The sequence below is a fragment of the Sebastes umbrosus genome, chromosome 15 (assembly GCF_015220745.1).
Source record: "Sebastes umbrosus isolate fSebUmb1 chromosome 15, fSebUmb1.pri, whole genome shotgun sequence".
Taxonomy (NCBI): Eukaryota; Metazoa; Chordata; class Actinopteri; order Perciformes; family Sebastidae; genus Sebastes; species Sebastes umbrosus.
In genome coordinates this window covers 23403999-23423407 of record NC_051283.1, presented here as the reverse complement: position 1 = coordinate 23423407, position 19409 = coordinate 23403999, and the positions used below count along the sequence as shown (strand labels likewise).

Below are 19409 nucleotides of genomic sequence, written 5' to 3'. Positions count from 1 at the left end.
GATGTTAAGTGACTTCAAAAGGCCGCATCCATGCACCCCTCCCTCCCTGCCTGTCTCCTCAGACACATGTCGGTGTAAAGAATGTGTTTACGAGAGCGGCTGGGTCAGAGGATCGAAGTGTACGGACAGGGAGGAGGTCACATGCATGCACTTCAGCATGCATTGAAGACTTTCCCTCAAGCACTTGCACACACTCACGGCTCAATCTAGTTTTAATAGCAGACACATACGGTGTGTTGACAAGCCAGATTCTGTGTTAAGATGACAGGCAAGATGTGTGGGTCCTTCAGCAGAGTGGTACAGCATCATCAGAAACCAGAAAGTGACAATCTCTTTGTTTCCCTCCACACTCCATCACCTGCTCTCCAAATGGAGGCACAATGCAATTTTCACTTATGAATCTACTGCAAAGCAAATAGCATACGCTGTTTGCCTGCTCCGCAAACACACCCTGAATAACTACCCCGGGTCACGGACTCATTTGTTATTCCTTAATGTGCCACCGCTCACCGGGGAACACTAAGGCTGCCACGTGAAACCACACTGCGACGCGAGCGTCATATGTCTTAACTGCAGCAGGAATACCTCGCCGAAGCTCTATCACGGAGAAACGACAACACGGCGGAGGCGAGAGCCGCGGAAATATTGAAATACATATTAAAGAATTATTTCTCAATGGGAAACGGCAACAACAAAAGTAATAAAAAAGCAATAATGGAAGTGTTGTGCGGGGGAAAGCCACTCAGAACAAATCAACATTTATGTGACATCAGTCAGGTTCAGTGGTGGAACTGATGCAATGATTTTCAATTACAAAACACTGATGTGGAGTATTAGTTCCCTTTCTGTCACAAAACGCAGGTTCTCTATGCTGCTGTTTCTGAAATAAATAGTGAGGAAAAGAATACATACACAAATACATACACACTTTATTTAAGCTGATTAATTCCTGAATAAATCAATGTTTTTTATTGTGTTCTTTCAGACACATTAAAAACCATGCTGCTTCAATTGTTTTGACTAGAACAGATTAAATTCTCATTAATCTCCCTTCCTGCCTGATAGCTGCACATATAATATGTTTAATTACACGTTGACTAAATTTCTCTGGGAACAATGCAACCTGTTGTCTTAAAGTCCATTTGACAAAGGTGTCAGAGCGATCATCAAAGGTGGTGTTAATGAGATGTTAACATGACAATCCTATAATTACATCACATTTACAAGCAAATAAATAGGGTTCGCGGGTTTAAAAGTAGCATGGACCTTTTACGTAGTTACACAGGATCAAGCAGGGTGTGCTTCCAGTCAGTTTACAACAATACCAGCAGACGGGCTCACGCTCATTTTTAAAACATTTGGACGTGTTTTTGTGGAGATCTGCGGGAAAGAGTGTTTTCAGCGCATGTAAGTACATTTCTTTATCATACTTGTCCATAACATGCCCACAATAAAATCTCGTAAAATGAGGTTTTAACATATGTGTTTTTGATTGTGGCAAAAATAGAAAAAAAAGAAAACGTTCACGTCATTGAAACCTGACCGTGTTGACAGACCACCACATAATTACACATCATCCATGTGTTCTACACAGGAGTCCTTTTGTTTCCCGTCTGTTGACAGCAGCCTCTGGGTCCTCTTTAATATGCATGCATGTACATTCTGGACTTCAACATGAATATTTCCATTATGATGCAGCGGCCTTGACATAACATGGCTGTGACAGAATTATTATTATCAGTATGACATGTTTATATTATTAAAAAGTAGAATTACCGCCTCACGGTTGTATGATAATGATCCATGTCTGTCCAAAATGTCCTCGCTTCATCATTTTATCCTGTTAGACATGTGTGTGACATTGTCATAATTAGCATATGAATTCTTGAGTTATGACCAAAATCGTGTTTTGTGAGGTCACAGTGACGTTTGACCACCAAATCCCGATCAGTTCATCCTTCAGTCCAAGTGGACGTTTGTGCTAAATTTGAAGAAATACCCTCAAGACACTCCTGAAATATCACAAGAATGGGACGGACGTGAGGTCACAATGACCTTGACCTTTGTCCTTTGACCACCAAAATTGGATCAGTTCATCCTTGAGTTCAAGTGGGCTTTTTGTGCCATTGAAGAAATTCCCTCCAGGCATTCCTGAGATATCACATTCACCAGAATGGGACGGCCAGACCGACGGCCGGGCGGACGGAAAACCCGAACATAATGCCTACGTCCTAGGCTGTCGACGGCGTGAAGGCAAAAAATAAATTGCCATGATTAGTTTGACCTTCATGTATTAGGTACAGGTAGAAAGTGTGAAACTATTCAGGGTTCTTGCTGTTAATGTGGAGTCTCTGTGTTCCAGCTTTTATTCCTTTTAAATAAAAATGTAATTATGCTGACGCTGATTATTCTGTTATTAGATAATCGGGGACATCGTGTGAAATTCAATATTATCTGCATGCTTTTTCTGGTGTTGCTTCATAATTACATTTCAAATAAAAAAGTACATGTACTCACTATGAAGTCAAATTAGCAACAATTCCTTGTGGGGCATGTGTTGTTTCAGGCTTAAGAATCAGTGAAGGGAAATGCCCCTTAGCCATACAGTACTGCTGCAACTACCACAATCCCATGTAGGCGATAAAAGCTTAATCGTTCCCAACCTGCACCCATTACACAACAAAAAAAAAAATCTCTGTGGTAATTTCCCTGCTGCTAAGTGATTCTGTTGACCCATCCAAAACAGCAGAGTAAGTTTCCCGAACCCAAACCCAATCCCCTCGGTGTGCGTTTCAACGAGCGCGTCATTAGCGGTAGATGACCTATATAGAGGGGACGGCTGCTTGTTACAGTCTAATTCTCACCCTGAATGGCCTGGAAGAGGGGTGGTTCAGCGGGAGATAATGTGTTTGTTATGGACACTAATGATACAGCGGAAGCAAACTAACGACCCACCCTGGGTGTCCCGCCGAGTTCAGCGGCTTCATCATCACTCCCCATTCTATGAAAAGTTGGAAAACTCTCCTTACGGGCTTCCTGTTTCCGGAGAGGGAGGGGTGGGACACAATGGAGGGAGGAAGAAAGAGAAAGAGGAAGAAGTTGGTAAAGCCGTGAAGGGAGGCGGCACATGAGAGGAATGCATAAAGAGCGAGAGGGGAGTAAAAAGCGAGGAGGGTAGTCATAAAAATGTAGTAAAAACAATAACAACTGCCCTGGTGCTTTTATTGATGCTCAGGTGGAGTTGGGATGAGGTAAATAAGCCTGTTAACACCAGAGTGCAGTGGTCACACGATGCTGTTATAACTTCTGATAAAGTCCGAGCAAATGCTGAGCTCATGCATTAAATTATAGACTGCAGTTAAAAAGCTCTGATCTACCTATATGTAATGTATAAAACCATACCATCTGATATGTGTACTTTTAAATAGAAGCGGCTATTCAGATGCAAAATGAACAGAATCACATGTACAAAATGTGACAGAAAAAGGAAACGCTTCAGTCACAGGACCGTGGAAACCTTTTGTACATGTAATAAATCTATTCTTTTTTCAGGGTTTCAAGGTCTTTTATGATATTGGACTATTCATTGAATTACCCCGCAGGGCTCTCGAAGCCTCTGATATATTTGCTTTTAACTATGCTTTCATTTTGTGCTTGTTGGCCGCCCTGCCTATCCTGTGTTCACATCTTCAGAAATTAAAGCTACATGGCCACATGATGTAATTAAGCCCATGAGCGGAGGGGGCAGGATGTAAAGTAATGTCAGCAGCAGACTCTGAACAAACAGCATCAACTATAGACGAAAAGGTTTGAAGAAAAATTGATCTATAATGGTAACATTTTTTTTCTACATTAACCTCCTCAAGTGTTAACGTGCAAAATCATAAATTCTTAAGGAAAATAGTCTGGTACGAACCAGGGATGACTCGCCATGATATACCGCTGAGTGTACCTTTAAATCATCCAGGTATCATGGACTGTATATACTGTAAGAAGCGGATTTTGTCACGGTGACGTCACCCACTGGTTTGTGGCATTTTGGCCATCGCCATCTACTTCTTTTGCAACCAGAAGCGACACGAGAGGGTTGAGCTAAGTATAACTGAATGCTGAATAAGACATTCTTAGGCGACCAAAATGTCACAATTAACTTTCATGAACTAAGAACACGCCGTGAAAGGGTTAAATTTATAAGACGAAAGCACAGACAATCAGGACGGGGAAGTCCCTGGTTTGTAAGCCAACAGCATAGAAGAGTCTAGACTGATGTCATGGGTCTTGGCGGCAGTGTCAGGGACATCAGTGTCCACATGACAGCATGACAGAGTGAGTGAACTCTACACTCCGGAGAGAAGGACGAGCATCCTGCAAGATGGAAGAGGGTCACCTTATCCGGAGGTCATCGTGGGTCGGAAGCGGGGGAAAATCACACGCAAGGTGACTTTAAATAAATCAGTCAATCTGATGTCAACACCTGCTTTATGTCTCCAGATAATTAACTGTCACACGTGTGAGTCCCCGTAGGTTTTAGCATTTCCATAATCACTCCATCATTTATCATTGCCATTCAAGAGGACATTATCACGGTCAATGCCACTGTCATTACGAGATTGTCTTGCTTGTGTCAAAGTGCAAAGATGTTTCGTCCGTGACTTCGGTTTAAAAACACAACAACAACATCGACCCCCCCAGGAAGCGATTCCAAGGCCCGTTGCGCAAGATTGCACAATAAACACAGCAACATAAAGTAGGAGCCTGTTCTATAAATCCTTCTTGGCTCATCAGTGTGTTATCTGGACGGCATCTAATGAGCTCTTAATTTGCGAGTGCCTGCATCATTAACGGGGCCCGCCGTTTGATGCCACAGCTGTCAAATACGACTTTCATCCTAACGCGACGGCAGGAAGTGTGTGGGGTTCGTGTGCGTTGCACTCGTATGCGCATATGTTAAAGGAACTTTCTTTATGTTTATGTGCAACAAACATGTTGTGAAATCTGCATCTGCTGTATGAGATGAAAGATAAGTAAATGTAATGAATGTAATGATTTCATGCTGTACAGTGTTGAGGAAATGGGTGGAAAGAAGAAGAGAGGGGGAGTGAATCAGAAAGACTTACAGAGAGAGAGAAATGTGTTTACCATCCCAAACAAGTCTTAAAGAACAGGGCAGTCCAGCGCCTTGGCGTCAGTCGGCTGTGAAAGCAAATCACGACGACCCGCAGCACCGGTAGCTCACCGGCGTATGAACTGGTGTCATTCTGTGTGATGATATCAGCGATGGCTACGGGGGCCTGCAGGTGTCAAACATGACTTCAGACATGGGAGGAGGGACTCGTTGTCCTTTTACAAGGCAAACCAAGGGGATTTGTGTTCATCACGTCATAGTGTGATTAACAACACCCATGTCCTTCCATTAGCCTGACCTTGTTAAAGCGTGTGTTGCGTGATTACACGGTCTGTCACTATCGTGTGTTTCCACCATTACCGACTACAGCGTGTGGCTTGACTAAAAATCTTCGCAGCTGTTGCTGTGAAAGACTTTTTTTGTTGTTGTATTTACCTTAAGGCTGCCCGGCTACGCTCGCATTCCTGCTCTCAGAAGTGTGAAGGCTCGCCATGTTCTTCTTTCTCTGCCCTTCTCTCGCTCACATCCCTGGCTGCTATAATTAGAGTAATTGGAATCAGATGACGCCGGGTTAATTGGAAAGGAATGCAGACGGGACTATGGGGCTTTTTTTCCGCACGGGAAAATCAGCTGGAAGAGAGTCCACCATGGCGGTGGATGAGGTCCGCAGTCACGCATTGGGTTGCTTTGGCTTTAATGAAATTGGCGTCGTAAACACGCAAACAAATTACGAGGCCTGATGGGAGTCTGACTGCTGTCGCATGTTGGCAGTAATAACAGGATGATGTCAGGTGAGGCAACGCACGAGAGCTGCAAAACATTCAAATTACTGCAGCGTGATTTATAAACAGTAATGAGTCAAAGTTGAAATTCAATCTCCTCATATGACGGTAGCTGGGGCTTTTGGGCAGAGCAACGCACAACCATTTCACAGCGAGGGTTTGCGGGAGCCGAGGGGTGATAACGATACATATTGCATGATGAAAGTTGGATACACACTTGCCAACAAAGGGGGCCAGAATATTAAAGGTTAGAATTCAACGTAAGAGGGCAAGTTTCATTTAAACTGTGCCAGAAGCAAATTCTCCTTCCAAGTTGAAAGAGACTAAGAGAGAGAGAGAGAGAGAGAGAGAGAGAGAGAGAGAGAAACAGAGGGGGGAGAGGAGGATGCTAGGCTGGTTTCATTCTGCTGAAAGTCACAGTTGAAAGTCAGCCTGATTGTTTGCTGTTTGTGCGCTGTGGCGTGGGAAGAGTATTAGATTCCCTGCAGGCACTGGCAGCTTAATGAAGGAAAGAGACACACGCCCGCTTCAAGAGCTGGGACTTCCTCATCACAACGCTGCAGTTGGCCTCCCTGTCAAAAGGGGGCAGTGTTGCTTATAATGTGTGGCTTTTTCTGAGCGAGAGTGAGGCTGTATTCGAAATCGCCTACTTCATACTACTGACGAACGAGTACGTTCCTTAGTAGTATGCAGTATGAAACAGTTAAAGTGATTTATTTAGCCTTTAAACAAGCTCTCAAAGTACCGGACAAAAAAACAGACTCGTATCACTATTGCAATTTTATAAAAAAATAGAACTTAGCCTACTGACTAACTCATACTACTAAATACTGCATGGTTCAGCTCCACCAGCCGTTAAACAATTTATTCAAACAGCTCATGGTGAAGTAAGACGAACAGGAGCGTCAACGAGGGGAGACAGCAAATATAAAACATTGATCGACAAAACTGCTTTCAGTTTCTGCAAAAACATTTTGGAATGATCTCCCTACAAATATTAGAGTAATGTTAAAGAGGGTCATGTCGTCTCAGCAGGTATCTCTCTGCTCCGTCACAGGCGGCTCGTTCCCTCGCCTCTCCCCTCTCCCCTCTCCCCTCGCCACTCTGCTGCTCTGTAGCCGGTCTGTGAGCGTGACAGGCCGGCTGGCGAGCAAGCTACGCCCACGGCCGATTGTGGAGCTTTTCAACTCCAAAAAGGCAGATAACCACAGGTTCCTGTTGATTTTGTAATGAACATTTGTGTTGTAATATTTAAACAAACTATTAAAGCGTCTTGTCTACGAGACCGGCCTCTTGAGAGAGCTCCGGCCAGCTCATAGCGGGGTCTGTGAGCCTGACCGCTCGGCTGGCGAGGTAGCGACCCCGGCAGGCGTTAGTTAGCTGTCACGGCAGTTTGTGGAGTTTCTAAACTCCGAAAACGTTGGAGTTCGATTCGCCATCTAATATCGTAAAACTGCCATTATTCAAAATCTACACAGTTGATTCTCGCCTCAAACATTTTCAGAAGTGAATTTAGTGATGAAATAGCTACGAAAAATGTAAAAAACGTGACGCTTTAGGCTGCTGTTGTTGTAACCATAGACTCTACCGTTCCAGCGCTTTGCATCGTGGACAAGGTAGCTGATGCATACTGGACGACATCCGGGTATTTTTGGCATACTGGAGATTTTGCTTTTGTTTGCTACATACTACATGCTACGTATTGGCCAAATCAGTACGTACTAATAGTATAGTATGCAGTTTCGGATACAGACTGTGTGTTTATCTAGTTAAAGAGCTGGAACTGCATGAAAGTCAAGATTGATTTAATTATCCTGCAATCCCACCATCTTCGCACAACTCATTTTCAACCAACCGGAGTTTGCGCCACGTGCCTGGCGAGCCTAATAGAGGGGCTCGTTTGTCAGGTTCGAGCTCTCCATCTCCGGCTTCATCTCATTACGCTTAACATGGGGGTGGTAACCAGGGAAGGTTTGGAGATAACTGTAAGCATGCCTCCATCTCGCTCCGTCCACGTGGGCTTGAAATGTGCGCATGCAGCTCTTTTGTTTCGCCTGCCGCTTGCCGCCGGACTGCTCAGAGCCTTTGTCTTCCTGCGATGCTCCCCAGATCTCAGTTCGTTACAGAGCGTAATTAGCGTGGCGCGAGCGGGCTCCCCAGCCGACACACAAAACTCATTAAATTCCACTAGCCTGCTTTTTGGCTGGCACGCTCTCCTCGCCCCATATTAATCTCCCTACCAACCCAAACTTTAATTCTCTGAGAAAATGTTTATGGGAGGAATAACTGCTTCCGCCCTCACACGCAATAACAGTTTCTCTCTTAAATCCAATGCCGTTTTGTGATGTTGTGATCCAAGGTCAGGTCTAATGAGTGTCTGGCTAATCAGATGCAAGGTGCCACAGTGCCTCCCCGATGAGTGCAGCAGGTCGAAGATGACACCAGTGCACTCTCTCTCTCTCGCTCTCTCTCTCTCTCCGTCTTTGCCTCTATCTCTCCGCCTGCATCTCCAGACAATGACCAGACTCATTTCCAGACTCCCTCCCGCAGTCTCCCTCGCTACTAACAGGGCCACACAAACAAGGTCATTCAGACTGCTGTAAGAGGAAGATGTATCATTTACTGGGAGATGGATGACATGATGTCTCCGCAAAAAGCTTTTATTTTGACCAGAAGTATTACTGCCACCCTCCAGCTTTCTTCTCCCCCTCCCCCCCCCCTCCCCTCTAATTGAACAAGGAGGCAAAAGACAACTGCCACTTGAGCTGCAAAGGAAATTGCCTCTTCAGCACGGTGGGAAATACACAAACAGTTGTTGGGAAAAAAAGGGTGAATTCGTTCAACAACTGGCCTAAGAGGGCTGGAGACAGATTGGAGACGGGCATCCTTGATGACTTATCTGTCCAACGGTGCAAAGGGCAGTGAACCAATCGCCATTACTTCCTATGAAGTTCCTATTTGGCGCCATCATACTTCAGATTTCTTTTAAAAAGACGCCAATAAAGATCAGTTTAAAAGCAGGGTGAACTAGCGGTTGCAGTTAGCATCAAATATCTTGCTACTGGTCTCTGCTAAGCCTCCGACAGTGCATGCTGTATAGCAGATCTGACAGCAGACTACAATGTTCTGTAGCACAGTGCAGTTCAGTGTCTTTTATTGCTAATCTATTGTTTTGATGTATTGTTTAGCCACGCTAGCAGTGTGGCTTTATGGATTACAATGTTGGTCGACCACTGATATATCTCAACAACTACTCGGTGGATTGCTATGACATTTTTATAAAGACATACATTATTCCCAGATGATGAATTCTCCTGATTGTAGTTATTCCCTGACTTTTCTTCTAGTGCCACCATGAGTTTGACATTTGTGTGACATTTTGAGTGAAATGTGTGAAAAACTATTAGACAGATTCTCATGCAATTTGCTCCAAATGTGGCGATCGCTTCACCTTCCATCTAGCGCCATCATCATGTCAACATTTTAATTTTATCCATGAGCAAATACCTACAAACTGATGACATTCCCATCATCCTCAGCTGAACTTACTCTTTACTTTACTCATGATAACATGCTAAACTAAGATAGTGAACATGGTAAATATGAATGAATCATTGTGGAAATGTAAGAATGCTGATGTTAGCATTTAGTTTAAAGCACTGCTGTGCCTAAGTAAAACCTCAGAGAGGGTCAAGAGTCAATCCCGTTTACACAATCACGATTTTCTGCGTTATTTTCCCGCATACGTCAGAGTTGTTTGACCACTTTGAGCCACCGTAAATGCAAACGTCATCATCCAAAATGACATCTGATGAGCTGGTTCACTTCATTTAATCGTCTCCCAGCACAAAGCACTTTACGACAAACAATGTAAAGAATACAGAGATGTGGAATTTAAATATAGATTGTGGCAGGTGATTACAGAGCAGCTCGGATTTTGGATTTTTGGAGCATTATTAGATATACTGCAAATAATATATATACTTTTGACACACATGTCACAGATATAGGTGTGGAAATATATTTTTGTCAGTAATAATTACAGCAAATAAAAGCAAGTTTGACTTTCAAGGACTACCCCAGACAAGTGCGTGTAAAATCATTCTGTGATCGCAATTGCAATAAAAGTAAATGGTAGAGAGCCGGTGTAGCACGGAACAGTCTGGTACAGTACTACAGCGATGTGTGTGGTATGACTTTCAGGTCTACATCAGTGCTGTTGAGGTAGAGAGAGCAGTGATGTAGCCGTGCAGACTGACAGCTCATGCGGAGCTCTCGGGCCAGACGAGTGCAGCCAGCGCTCCCGTGGGTCCCACACCTGCCAGATGCGGCGGGATGTGAGCGGGTGACAGCGGGGTATCGGAACCCGTCGTACCCTCCTCAGCCATCCCAGAAAGAAAAAACCTCAGCAGGGCTGGCGGGGAGACAGCTACCACTGGGACATCCACCTTGCTGCCTAGCATTAATTTAACCTGCTTGATGGGTGACCGGCTGCATTAACTTGACATTTGCTCGCGCGCGTCACGTCAGCTGGCGGAGGATACCGGCAAATTAGCAGTGCCGTCACAGTGTCATAGAGTTTCGCGATGAGTTTTTATACTCTATACATGATTTTTTTTTTTTTTTTTATAAAATCATATTATCTTTTCATCACAACGATGATGAGTTTTTAATTAGCCATAGAATTATCTGCATCAAGGAGCGGTGACCTTGAGAGGGCAGAGGCTGATAACGGAGTTGAAAAATGAAGTAGCGTTAAGTAGAACAGAGTCGAGGAGCAGAAAGTAAACACTGCTTAACAATGTACTCAGCCTATTATCTAAATCTACATCAACTGAGACATCAAAGCAAATATCTAAGACGAAAAAAGACGTCCAGACTCCAGGATATATGAACCTCCACGGCTCCCACGAGTCCCGTTCTCAAGTCAAGTCCATTCAGTCCCATTAGCACAGACTGCAGGTTTTTCCGCTAATGTCTAAAGCTATCCAGGCAGGTGGTAGTCCCCAGTTATGATAATGGTTTCACCCAACTCTTTGAAGCCACACTGGCCGTAATGGCGTCTGAAGAGAGCAATTGCGGGGTGCAACCCTCCAGGGGCTCATTAGTGAGGAGCGGAGCTATTTGAAGAAGGCCTTGTATGGGAGAGTGAAGGGAAGAAACAGTGTGTGTTTTTTTTTTTCTCCCGGATATGTTTTTTCTTACTTCTGTTTTCCTGTCCAGAAAAATACACATAAGAGTGTGGTGGAGCTGCAAGAGAGGCCAGACTGGGACAAACTGGTCCACTGTGCTTGTTGTGGCAGCAATAGTTGGCAGGGAGCTGAAGTAGCACCATGAGCCACGGGAGGGTAGCCTGGATAGGAAGAATGTGATGTGTTGGCAGGGTGCAGAGGAGACACAGAGAGAGAGAGGGAGAGAGAGAGGGAGGGACGGGGGATAGCCATAGGATGCCGTCTCTCAGCTCCCCAACAGAAGCTCACTGCAGGATACTGAGCAGTGTGCCGTCACGGATGTGCTGGGACTGCACATGCTGACAAGTACATTAGACTTTGACTACTGTTACGTCAATCTGATCCGTGATGCCATTGTAAACCATGACAGGGGGCTGCTGCCTGCCTGCCTGCCTGCCTGCCTGGAGAGGACGAGGACATCTTGAAATATCTTCCAGTTTCCTGTTGGACCTCAATGAATTTGATAAGAAAAGCCATGAAAGCTCTGAAAAAATGGTCATGGGTACGGTTTGTCCTTACAAGCAACACTCTGTAAAGGCAGTTACACACTGGCGATGCTTTTTCCATTACTTTCCACGTCCATATATTTTTTCTAACGGTTGTTTTTGTCACAAGGTTGATTTTGTAAGCTTTCGCACCACCAATAAAGTCATCAACCAATCAGGTTGTGAGGAACGGGTTGAGTTACGCCTATATTTATGTGACAACAACACATAGGCTTCGTAGTCCTAACCAGGATGGCAAACTTTATTACACTTTTCAAACTTGATAAAAGCTGCACAGACCAGATCCACTCCTTCCGTTCTTACCTTTCACAATAAAAGCCCTAGACATATATTATTCGCAGGCGAGTATTCTAGAAAGAATATAACTGAACAAGGGCTGTCAAAGTTAAAGTGATAATAACCCATTAACGCAAATTTGTTTTAACGCCATTCATTTCTTTAACCCATTAAAGTACTTTGCGATCTTTAGGTTGTAGTGGGCTCAATTTTAAAGCTAGATGCTAAAGTTAAGCGAAATTTTGGGGAGGAAAAACTGACAGCTGTTGTTGCCTGTTGGGCTTGAGTTTCCCATGTTATGATTTGAGCATATTTTTTATGCTAAATGCAGTACCTGTGAGGGTTTCTGGACAATATTTGTCATTGTTTTGTGTTGTTAATTGATTTCCAATCATAAATATCTACATACATTTGGATAAAGCAAACATATTTGTCCACTCCCACGTTGATAAGAGTATTAAATACTTGACAAATCTCCCTTTAAGGTACATTTTGAACAGATAAAATGTGCAATTAATCACGCTTAATCATGGACAATAATGCGTATAATCCCGATTCAATATTTTAATCGATTGACAGCTCTAGCCTTAATGCATAGTAGCAGGAACACAGTAAATTCACCACAGATCATATAGTACCTAGAAAGAATATAACACAACCAGATCCTTTTTTAACATACTAAAGTTCTGCCTCCCCCAAGATTGCCACCCTTGTGTACTAAAAAATATCCCACGCAAAAAGCTAATTCCAATTAATAGTTAGTGATTTAAGAACTCTACTTCAAACGGCCCAAGTTGGAATATAGTTCAGCATGCTCAAAAATCTCTCGATGAAATTTTGATATTGTTTTTGCCTTAGTATGTGTCAGAATATTTCATCAACTTCAATTGACCCAAATCCATATAAATGACTAAAGAAGACATTCATGAATCCATTTTTCATCTCCATTTTGTCACATACGAAGAAAAAAAAAGAAGTCAGCAGTGCAGAAAGTGGCAGAGCGCGAGGTGTTCGTTAACTGGAAGATCTTTTCCTTTAAAAAAAGACCCCCAGCATTTACATTCCCCTAAACCCTTGCCTTTCAAGCCAAGCCTGCTTTCAATATCAAAGCTCCTTTTGAGAGCCTCTGGTGGAATGATAACAGAGAGAAGGGGACTTTAGTGAAAATGTAAGATCTTGAAAAGAGGGAGAGATGAGGAGAAGAGAGGAAGAGAGACGGAGGGGGGGAGGGAGGGAGCCGAGAAGACGGCATATCAATCGCCCCTTTAACTGACACGAGTATTCTGAAGTGAGGTGGGTTTTTTTCTGTCTTTTTTTAAACATGCAGGGAAATGTGAACATGATGCCCAGAGCGTGATAAAACATCATTAAGGCATCCATGAAAGAGGCTCAGAGGTTTTTTTTGGTGACAATAGGATCCTTCTGTCAGATATGGTGAGGATTACACACAGCGGCGGGGTGAAATGACTTGTTAGTGGAGAAGGAGGCTTCTTCTTTTTTGTCCCTCGGATGACATGCTTGTATATGGGCGTGCATGTGTTTGCCTTACAAGTGTGTGTTTGAACACGAGCGCGCTGGTGTATGTTCTGCGTCTTGCCAGCTGAGTGCACCTGGAAGCTGTTTGGAGATAAAACCGAAGCTGCTGGGGATTACTTGGGACAGTGCAGCATGCATGCCAATCTGTGTACACATGCGTGCATTTGTGTGCGAGCGTATGTGTGGAAGTGTGAGGTCTGCAAACCTTCATTTATATGTGCATATGCTGAGGTATTAAAGTAAAGAATATAAAATAAGGCACATAACCCGTACCAGAAAACAAAGTAATTGCAGGCTGTAAATAAGGCAAAACACTGACAACATTCCAGTAAAGACTTATTATTTTTGATGGGGCTAGAGTAAAAAAAAAGAAAAAAAAAAATCCATGTGTACCACCTCTGTTGATGAAAGAGAATTTTGCTTTGTATCATATTACAAATGTGACTTCATTCGCCAGGCTTTTGGTGCGCTGTTTGTCTCCTCTGAGTCAAATGCAGAACAGGCACTTAAACAAAAGCATCCAAGCAACCATGTGGCTGTGTTTTGGTTCTGTTTTTGTTCTAATCCACTTTGTTCTACCCGGTGCTGTCCAATCTGATCATGTTGTGCTTCAATCCAGCCTCCCTCGCTGCTGACGCTCTTCCTCTCTTATTACCCGTGTTCAAGTCAAATCAGTTTTATATTTAGAGCCCAAAATCTCTGAGGACTTTACAATCTGTACAGCATATGACATCCTCTATCCTTAGACCCTACAAAAAAAACAACTGAGATGTACCAGGCTTTCAGCTAACTCGATGTAATCACATCCGCGCAAGTAAGAAAGTCTGCGTAGGGCGGGGAGGACGGGAGGTCGCATGGGTCAAACAAACACAGGACTTTCACCCAGGAGACCGCTGTTCGTGGCCCGTGTGAAACTAAGTCGATGTTGGCGTATTTTGCCTTAGTTTTGTTACGTACTTAATCAACGCCAATTACGATGTTATTTTTCATAACAAATGTAATTATTTTAAACCAAACCACGATCTTTTCCTAAACCTAACCAAGTACTTTTGTTGCGTAAGTAAACCTGTAAATTAGGTAAACATTTACGTTGGAAGTGCATTTTGAAAGACACTATGCGTGTAACGAACGGAAGCTGTACGTTTCCTGTGAATACGGAACTTTATTTTGAAAAGACACTATGCATGTAACAAGCGGAAACTGTATCTTTCCTGTGGACTTGGAAGTTTATTTTGAAAAGACACTATGCAGATAACGAGTGGAAACTGACACACCGTCCCATACACGTCCAAATATGACGCTCAACTAGCATCATAGTTTGAAGCGTAGGGCCGCTGACCAAGCTGCCGCATTTGAGGAGTTAGGAGTGAGAATGTGTTGGATTTACAAATCCAGCAGATACAAAACAACACATTATTAATTTGGAGTCATATTTCTGGCCATGTGATGAATGATGATATTAAGTAAGAAAACTAAAAACTAAAACCTTAATACTATAAGTAAATACTAAGTACGATAACTTCCTCCTTATTTACGTAAGTGTAAACTCATTAGTTGTATGTTTGTGTGTTTGTGTGTGTTTGCCGCTGTGTGACCTCTCTGTTGCATTCTTGGCATCGGGGGACACGGTGGAGGAAATGTGCCGTCCCCCCCCTGTCTCCCTCCATTCTTGCCATCATCACTCACTCCCACGCTGTAAACATCACCCTCCAGGTTGCGACACCGACGAGGGGAGGCCCATTTCAACCCGAGGACGCTCACCAAAAACAGGGGGACTATATGTGTGATGGTGTGTGTGAGAGAGAGAGAGATTAGGAGTGTAGTACTATCTATGTACAAATATCCACATTCCCACACATAAAGTCAATTTGATTTATATAGCCTGATATCACAAATCACAATTTGCCTCAAGGGGCTTTACATATGTACAGCACATGACTCCCTCTGTGTCCTTAGACCCTTGATTCAGATCGGATGAGGAAAAATTCCCCCCCAAAAAACTCTTTAATGGGGAAAAAATGATAAAAATATAAATGTTAAGGAAAGCAAAACACCTCCTCCTGGCCTTGCATCCATCTCTTTTCAATTAATTCTTTTATTCGTATGGAGAACAATGAGATTGAGCCTCTAAATACAACAAGAGTTTATTAAAAAGAAATTAGAAATGCCCCGTGTCAGCAGTTTGGTTTAATTTCCTCAACCCAAAACTTAGCCTGGCAATACGCTACTCTTTTCCAACCATCCACTCCCCCCCCCCCTCCGTCCTCCTGGGTTGTTCCAGATATGACCTCCACACAGATAATGACTTCTCCTGCCTCTCCGTTTCTTTCTGTTCCAACAGTTCCTGTGCCGGCAGAGGTGGTTTGACCCCAGCGTGGTCCCTGGCTTCCTGGATGCTTCCTGGAAAAGCCCTGGATAACCGGACAGGTCTGGAGGGCTCCGACATCAGCCCACCCAGGGGCTTTCAGATGCTATCTGCAGCTATTCGGAGGCAAACCTGTGAAACTATCCCCGACACTTGAAAAGGATTTATCGTCTCTTTCTCTTACTTAACTACTCTCTTGCAATTTTCTTTCTTCTTGGTTTTTTTTTCGCTCTCACCTTCCTCTGTTATTTGAGCCATGTGGATGCTTACTCTAATGCTCAGGGACTTAACATCTGATTTTAAGCTCAGACTACTTGAGCTTCTGTTTTTCTCCACATACAGCTCCCACTGCACACACACACACACACACACACACACACACACAGCAGTCAGAGAGTGAAAACCGCTAGAAGTCTGTCAATTTTCTGCACAAAAAAAACAACAACAAACAACAACCAGAGCAACAGAATCAGACACAGTACCTCCTGAAGCAAAGCAATGACAATTTTCTTCTTTTGTTGTTCCTGACAGGCTGTATACCCAGGAGGGGAGAAAAAAAAATGGAGGTTTCCCTTCGGGAGGGAGTTAACGACATGGCGAAGGCTTTTCAAATGGAGGGGTAGGCTTGGCATGTGCCACTGTAAACAAGCTTGAAATGCTGGGAAGTAAAAAAGAGTGAGCGGTGCCCCGGGTAAAGCCGCTCCAACACGACACGCCGCTTTTGATGTGCCGGCCAAGTTTGTATTCTCAACCATTACGACACTTAACCAGTCAGTCGTACACAAGCTCGCTCACCCACACAAGAAAACACACACAAAAACAGAGTGAACAGATGCATGCCGCGGAGTCACACTTGCGCAACTGTTGTGTTTTCACTCACATAACACATCGTGTAGACATAAACACACACTGCATAATCACTGTATGGTCGCTGCTTCGCCTTTAGACCCATCGATCAACACTATTCTCCGTCTCCAGTGGCCTGGCAGGCCACTGACATCTTAACTGGGTGTTTTTCCATGGTGCCACTAGTCCATGCTGCACTTTTTCCATTTGAGAATGGATGGCGGGGTGTTATAGCAGCGACACATTCCACATTACTGAGCTAAATATTAAAAAGTTTGAGTTAAGAAACTAAGAAAAGTAATCAGAAACACAACAAATAAAGCCACCGGATGGTTCTCCTGATGGAGGAATTCAGCATATATATCACCATGGCAGGTACCAACCACTCTGGGATTTGTCCAAACCAAACAAGGGGCGCTAAGAAAACTGCTGGGGGTTGCATTTAATACGTTTTCTTCGCCACCATCTACACCATCTCCTCCCATCCACATCCAATTCGCCTCCCCTCTGGCAGCGGGTATATAGAAAACTTGTTTCGACCAAAACATGATGAGCCTACAAATCTCCTGCGGCTGACAGAGGGAGATGTCTGGCGTCCCGTGTAGGAGGAGGCCAAGATTTGATTACACTCTGTCACAGAGCGCTTGGATGAAAAACACAGACCTCTGCCGGAGCCAAAATGGCGTCTGGGCTGAGAGAACAGGCCTCACACTGTGACTTGGAGTGCCAACCAAAGCGCAGTGATGGAGAAACCAAGGAACACGGATCTTTCAAAGGCGCCACAAAGTGAAATAAAACTACCACACTGTACATCTCTTTTTTTGCCTATAGCTGAGGGTTTGTAGCCTTTCTTTTATTTCTGTTTTTAATTAAGCGAGATGAAGCTTTCACAAGAGTTTACACTATGCATGTGAAATGTTGTTGGAATGAGGCTTATATTGAGGGCAATCTGCCAACGGAAGTTTCCTTGGTTTCCTATCTGTCAACAAGTATAAGACTGAGACAGTAAAGCAAAACTAAAACCAGGAAGAAATCAGAAATAGGAAAAAGGTACATCCAAAGTTATGCAATAAATGAGAAATTATAGTTTTGTATACTTTACTTAGCATACCTTATAGCTTTAAAGGTGCTCATTATGGAATTCAGAGCATTTCTATTGCCTCCTCAAGGCTCTCAACATGGTGACGGATGAGCTGGCGGGTCGTGTCAAGAAGGTAACCCGCAAATTGCAAAATCTCATTTGAGATTTGCAAAAACTCTCAAGAGACTTGCTGCCAGATGACCTATCCTAACATAACGATTTAAGATTAATGCCTAACCTTAACCATTTGTGAAGAGTTTCCCTAACTTGCGGGCTCCCTTCTCGACACTACAGAGCTGGTGGCTAGCAGCTAACAGTGCTAACACCACTAACCGTACAAAAATCAGCAAGAAATGCTGACAGTGTTAACGATGTTTACTGGAAAGCACAGAGAAGCTCGGATTACAACACACACAGAAGGAGAGCGACTTCATTCTCTGCTCAGGTAGACATTACTCCTTTATATCTCTACATAGCAAATAATGGTTCGCTGCTATATTAATGTTTTGAATTTCAAATTTTGCACCTTTAACTACTCTAACCTGCAATATTATGGCCTTGCTTAGCAGCATGTCATATGGAAAACCATGTCTGCATCACAGGCTCTGATGCCGGTTGCTCATGGTACTGCAAGGTGCATCTATTGCATTAAAACATGTCACCTACATTAAATAGCAAGAGTGGGTATGACAGCAGCTACGACTGCCGCTGTGCTTCACATAAGATATGACAAAATCTCACTGAAAATAGTTTTGCCACACAAAATTATCATACCAATAACACTTTGCTAGCCACCAAATTCCTGTTGTAGGAAAACCCCTCATTTGAAAATTGAATATCCACATAAGAAAGATGACTCTTGAGTCCCACATTCCCACACCCGATATACAGTACACAACATCCCAGATAGACAGACAGACAGACAGACAGACTGACTGACAGATACAGCATGTAAATCATTGCTGCCTGCTTGTACAGATCGTTTTCTGGCTGCCACTGGCAGAGCTGAGAGCAGTGACCATCTGGTTTCCCTGTGTTTACTTCTCTCTGGGTTCAGTCTAAGTAGTGCAGCCAGATTTCACTGGGAGACACCACAGACAGGCCGGCTTTAAATCTTAACATCCGAGCCGGTCGTGGACACACGTGTGTTTGTGTGTGCGTTTGTGTGTTAGTGTCCATCTGTATGTATTTAGATCACAGGATCCAGTTAAAGACCAGATTTAGCTTTAAGGACATCCTCTGTCCTTGCTGGTTCTGCATGGTGCAGTGCCACATCCTTTGAATGAGAATTCACCCATATTTCATATTTCACATCTAAATCACCACTGCTTTCCATCGTTGGATTGAGTAAGCGGGATTAAAATATATCATTTTGGTAATTAAAATAGCACACGTTTCCAAAGCCAGCCATGTTAGCGGGATTAACCGGGCCGCAAGGTCAGCGGGTCAACCTGCCATGTGATGTGATGCCTCTGTCTGAGAGCGGATGATACAGACACCGCGCTGTTAGGGTGCAACCGGCAGTAGGGAGGTGGAGAGGGATGAAGTGAAGAATGGGAGGGTGTTGAGTGTATTAGAGAATACTAAAATATATAATACCTTAATATAAATAAATAATCAAAAGCACAAAATAAATCCTCAGTTGGAGGCCAAGTTCACAA

At 43.6% G+C, this 19409-nt stretch overlaps 1 protein-coding gene across 5 annotated transcripts in view; it reads right to left on the bottom strand.

Annotated features, from left to right (window-relative positions):
- rbms3 (RNA binding motif, single stranded interacting protein) overlaps nt 1–19409 on the bottom strand; it is a 341188-nt gene that overhangs the window by 102533 nt on the left and 219246 nt on the right. The gene's annotated exons all lie outside the window — the stretch shown is intronic.